The sequence below is a fragment of the Crocuta crocuta genome, unplaced genomic scaffold (genome assembly GCF_008692635.1).
Source record: "Crocuta crocuta isolate KB4526 unplaced genomic scaffold, BGI_CrCroc_1.0 scaffold359, whole genome shotgun sequence".
Taxonomy (NCBI): domain Eukaryota; kingdom Metazoa; phylum Chordata; class Mammalia; order Carnivora; family Hyaenidae; genus Crocuta; species Crocuta crocuta.
Genome location: NW_027528877.1, coordinates 505,830 through 511,829, shown reverse-complemented (window position 1 = coordinate 511,829; position 6,000 = coordinate 505,830).

Here is a 6,000-nt window from a genome sequence, read left to right as displayed (position 1 = left end):
CACTTACTTCTCAAAGAAATAAGTCAACCTAAGAGGTAAAGTGACTTAACCAAGGCCATAAAACTAATGAACAGCAAAGCCAGGGCAAGACAAGCAGTCATTGTGCACTGAAATCCAAAATTAGTATTAGAATATCAAATTTAGATGCACTGACATATCCATGGCCAATCCATGATTAATAATCAGTTTTACCGAAAGAAATTAAGGTCACCAAAACTTCCCGAATAATTTGTTGTTGTTCTATTTAATCTGAGGATAGTTAGCACATGATGTTACTTGTTTTACCTGATTTTCTAAAACTTCTTACAAAGTCATGCATCATTAATGATATGCACTTACAGGGTCATACTCAAAATATTCAACAATTGAGATGACAAGAAATCCTTCCAGTCCAAACGAGCACTGATTATACTCCTGGGACATGACAGTAGAGGTTCTCTTTTGCCAAGCCTTACTCACTCACTTGCTAAAATAAGAAGATGTCCTGTGTTCTCAAGGAAAGGGATGGGAGCCAGAGGGGAAGGTGGTTCAGTCTTTAAAATCAGTTTGTCTGAGGCGCCTTGGTGGCTCAGTCCGTTAAGTGACTGTGTCTTGATTTCGACTCGGGTCATGATCTCATGGTTCTTGAGTTCAGGCATCAGGCTCTGTGCTGACGGTGCAGAGCCTGCTTGGGATTTTCCGTCTCTGCCCCTCTCCCTCCCCCACTCAGGCTGGAATGTGTTCTCTCTCTCTCTTTCAAAAATAAATAAATAAACTAAAAAAATCAGTTTTTCTGGATCAATGCACACTGGCTCACAGTCAGTACTGTGTTCCATAAAACATAGCGCCTGATAATCTTGTGTTTGTTTTACTCTCTCTTCCATTTAGAATACCAACTCTTTAAGAATAATATGTAACATTTGTTAGATTGTGTGTGTGTGTGCTTCCTATAATATTTAGTACCTGGGGGTCCAATATTTAATGAATATTTTCCCCAAATGCTTAAATATGCCTAAAAAAACTTTTCTAGACTCATTCATTCATCCTACTAATTTTTATTAAGTGCTGTTAAGTCGCAGCTATAGAACTAGGAATTGGAGACAGGGAGACAAGCCAGCTACAGCCTCATGAAAATCATGAGGTCTACTTAAAAAGTAGTCAGATCTTGGAGCACCAGCGTGGCTCAGTCAGCTGAGCATCCACCTTTGGCTCAGGTCATGATCTCATGGCTCATGAGTTCAAGCCCCACGTCAGGCTCTGTGCTGACAGCTCAGAGCCTGTGCCTACTTCAGAGTCCATGTCTCCCTCTCTCTCTGTCCCTTCCCCGCTCACTCTCTCTCTCTCTCTCTCTCCAAAATAAATAAAAACATTTTAAAAATTTAAAAATACTCATTTCTTGTCTATCTAAAATCCTGAAAACAAAGCTGGGTATGTAGGAGAGTGAAGGCCTAGGAGCATATGGAAGGGCTTTCGAAAGTACAAATTTGGAAAAACTAGAGGGTTCCTAAATAGTTGTATTTCCTCTTTTCAGGGTCACTATACTTCTCAACAGGAAACTCCATTTTCTTGCTTGTTCTTCACCCTCCTTGCTCTCTCTATAGTCCTTGACATTGATGACCACTACCGCACACTATTTCTTCCTACTTTTCTAAATCCACTCATCCTTTTATTGGCTCCTCTTCTCATCCTATAACCCAAAAGACATGTTTTCTAAGATTTAATATAAGCATCTTTATTTGTGCCTTTTTTCTTTGGATGAGCCACCTACCACTCCTACATCAAGTATCAGATTTTACATCTGGCTCTTAAATCGATGTCTCATCCTGAACCTCAGTCTTTCCCTCAGTTCCAAATCTTCACTGCTATCTTCCACTCTGACTACTTTATACTTCTATCCACCACCTCTGAGCTAACCCTCTGCTTGATTAAACTACTTGTGATCATGACATTGCCACCCCCGGGTCGTCCTGTTTTGTCAGTCTTGAATTATTTTAGATCCCCCTTCACTCCTTCACCAGCACAGTAAAGTGTAACACAGCTGAGATCAGGAGTCAGGTACACCTGGGTACAAACCTAGTCGGCACCACTTGAGAGCCAGGTGAACTTGGGTATGTTAATTAACCTTAGAGTCTCGGTTCCACCAATTATAAAGTAGAGGCAATATTTTCTAGCTGTGGGAACTAAATGAGCTCATGTATATAAAATACTTGATGCACAGCAGGTGTTCTTTTCCTCGTAAAGCCATTTATAAAATCAGTCACACTATCTAAATGATGCTGCCTCATCATTCAAATCTACATTAAACTGTTGTTTTAAATTTTTCTCAATTGAGGGATTTTGTTTCTCTGAGCCCTAAAGAATGTTGTTTGTACTCATCTAGTAACATTAACCCCATTTTAAAATTTTGGTGCTTATCTCACAAGCTAGATTTTTGGATTTTCCAGATTATCTCTGTCCAGTATGGTAGCTATTCAAATATTAATTGGTGATGATTCACATTTAAAGGTAAATTAAGGGTACCTAGATGGCTCAGTTGGTTAGGCATCTGACCCCTGATTTGGGCTTAGGGCATGATCTCATGGTTCATGAGTTCGAGCCCCACATCAGACTCCATGCTGGCAGCACGGAGCCTGCTTGGTATTTTCTGCCTTTCTCTGACCCTCCCTACTTGCTCTCTCTCTCCCTCTCTCTCAAAAATAAAATAAAATAAAACATTAAAAAGTAAAGGTAAATTAAATATAATCAGATGCTCTGCAGTTACTCCAGCCACATTTCAGGTGCTCAATAACTACAGGTTGCTAGTGGCTACCATAATGCCATACAATACTATATGCAATAGAATATTTTTATCATCTAAATTTTAAGCTCCTTCCTTGATACTGAAAATTATGTCTCTGCATTTTTTCATTTTTGTGTTCTCTGGGGTCCCCTGTGCTTAGTGGGCATTTAAAAATATGTGTAAAATATTTGTGAATTGATAAAATTTCTAAAAATCAATACATGAATGATATCCGATGGGTGTTTTTTGAAAATCTCTATTATTATGTACTATTGGTTGTGAATCAATAATTGTTGTTTGCTTTGTGTTTACCTTCTGCTGAAAAGGATCATGGGATAGCCTTCTCCGTTTCTTGCCCACACAGCACCATATAAGGCAGATCCAGTCTAACCAGCCTGGTTCTAGGACTTTTGAAAGTGAATGGGTGGAAAGAAAGGATATACAACACAGGTATTCAAGAATAAGTGGAGGATTTTTAGAGGGCAGCAGCTTAGAGGCTGCTGAAGTGTGTGAGGGTAATAAATTAAGAAAGAAAAATGGGAATTTAAAAAGTATTGCAAAGATCTACGTGCCACCTTCCTTGTGTGGAAAAATAGGAAGCAAAGACTTGAGATATTGGGATTACCCATTATTGGATGGACTTTGTTTTTTTTAACTACAGTACTATCCTAGGTCTAAATGTATATGCATCATAGTTTCATAAGCATTGTAATTATATAGCATAACATTAAAACTTACCTCTTTAAATACATGGGTTTTCTATTACATGAGTTCTTCTGTCACATAATATCAAATATTTATGCTCATGCTGGCCATTTATATGAATAAAATAAGTTTAAAATCATATGGGATAAAATGCAAGACTTCTCCATTTTCGTTGCATGACTGGCCATAGACAAATCTAAGAACCAACCTAAAGTTATATAACCATCCACATAAAATACTGGCTAACACTGGCATTCAGAATTTCCAGAAAAGGAATGGACTCCCCTCTTAGCAGTCTGACACAGGTGCATTCTCTAAGAGGGGCATGAGGAATAGAGCCCCTTGACTCCTTCTGACATTAATGGGCAATCCCACAGCCAGATCTCTGTGCCCTGCCTTGAGAATTTACCCAGCTGTAAAATTGCATTCTACATAGTTTCATGTGGGAAGATGACGCATGTCACTCCTGGAAACTATCACATGTTCCCTATAAATTATGTCACTAAACAGCTTTTACCATGGGTAGTCAGTGTTGGCTTACAGATTTTTTTTTCAATCTTCACTTCAGCCTTCTAAGAATAACAAGGAAAGGTATTTTCACTGCTGCAAAATCTATAATATGAAGGTCAAACAAACACTGAATTACTGTTTCTTTAAGAATTTTTTTCATAGTAAGAGTATTGGCATATTATTTGACCTGATGCTAAATCAATCACTAGCAAGCACTTTGACAACTTCTAACTGAACAGATTACTAGCCTATATAAGTTGAATGCCCTACATGGCAACACAAATGTTATACATGATCAATTTCTCTTTATCTGGCTTTTTCATTTGGGTTTAGGATGATGTTGATCAATGTTATGATTTTCATAGAATCAATTTTCAATTAATGAAATATGGATTCAATTAAAATCCATGGTTAAAGCAAAACAATGTGTTCAGACAGCTCATGCTGCTGTGTGTGTCTTCTCTATTATCCTGAACTCTATTGAAAGCTCAGGCTGATTTTCACCTCTGTAAAAATATTGTTCTACAGTCATTGTGACAGGACAGCTGTGCTCTTTATACCAAACCAACATCGTCATTAACTAGTTGTCTGACTTATTAACTTTTCTAATGTTCACTTTAACAAATACAAAATGAACACTGTGTTAACTATTCCACAGAGACTTCCTGTAAGAATGTAAACAAGATAATATATTTTAAAAAGACCTAACACAGGATCTGGTATATGAGAAGTGTAGTAGGCATTCATTACCTTTTAAATCAGCACATATTTAATGTATATGGAATCTGTCAGTCAAACTCATCATATTCGTTTTCCAATTCCAACTGCCTTTCTTCAACTTCACTTGAGTGCTCAATAAATGTTTATAAGCTTTCTATTGTTTTGTTATTCCTTTCCTTTGTTCCTTTAGTTGTATATTCATTATTACTTTGACACACATAAGATGACATTTCAGAGGAAAACATTAAATATAAAAGCAACTCAGATTTGACATCCCATCAGCTTTTAGAAGAACTGTGAAATTCACTTAACTGTTATGATATCACCACGTCCACAACAAATGGACTTAAAGTGAGAACTGGCAAGAGGCCAGAAAACTGTCCTCTCAGGAAATAGCAAAGACATCACTCCACAGAGCAACACCTGCAAGACAATGAGTAGTTGGGATCTCTCCTCAGTGGGCCAATTTCTTTTGGCTTCATGGGAAATCATCTTCAGTACAAAGTCCCATGGCATCTCCTTTAAGAGAGTAGGTTTTTTTGTAATTCATCCTTGCCAACTTCCTTCCCCTAGTCCACAACACTTCGGAATATTCTGAATGGCATAAATGCTATGTCTTAACAACCATAGATTGAAAGTTCTTTGAAGGCAGACAACATTTAGGTATTTCCTTTATTTTTACATAACTCCCATCACACCTATCAGAGAAACCAGCACTCAGAGAGCTCAATATGTACTTGGGAGTTTGGACAGCATTTATAGTGTAGCAAGATCATTTAAGGACACACAAGAGGGAAAATATTTGTACGTAGAGATCTATACTGAAATTACGCATACTAACTGAAATGGCAAAAATCAAGAGAAATTATGCCCAGTGGCTAAAATGATTGCATCTAAATACCGTATGTTTGACTTTTGGGGGGACAGTTTTGTCACACTAGTATGTAAGCTTCATGAGGTCAGAAATTTTAGGTTTTTTGTTCATTGTCTTATCCCCAGTACAGAGAACAGTGCCTGATACATCGTAGATGCTCAATATGTTTACTGCATGTACGAAAGCTGTCTTTTCTTGTTGTTTTTGTTTCATTTTTGCTTGTATTTCTTTTCTTCCCCTTTTCTCTTTCAAGAAAGTAATTTAAATTTAAAACGTAATGCTTACTGGATGATATATGTATTCCCTTCATCATCGGAATAACGTTATTTGAAATGCATCTCACCCAAACTCCAAGCCTTTTTTCCTTATAAGAACTCTCCTGATACAAAAGACTGGAAGAAAAACGTAACAACAGCAAAGCACATGGGCAATT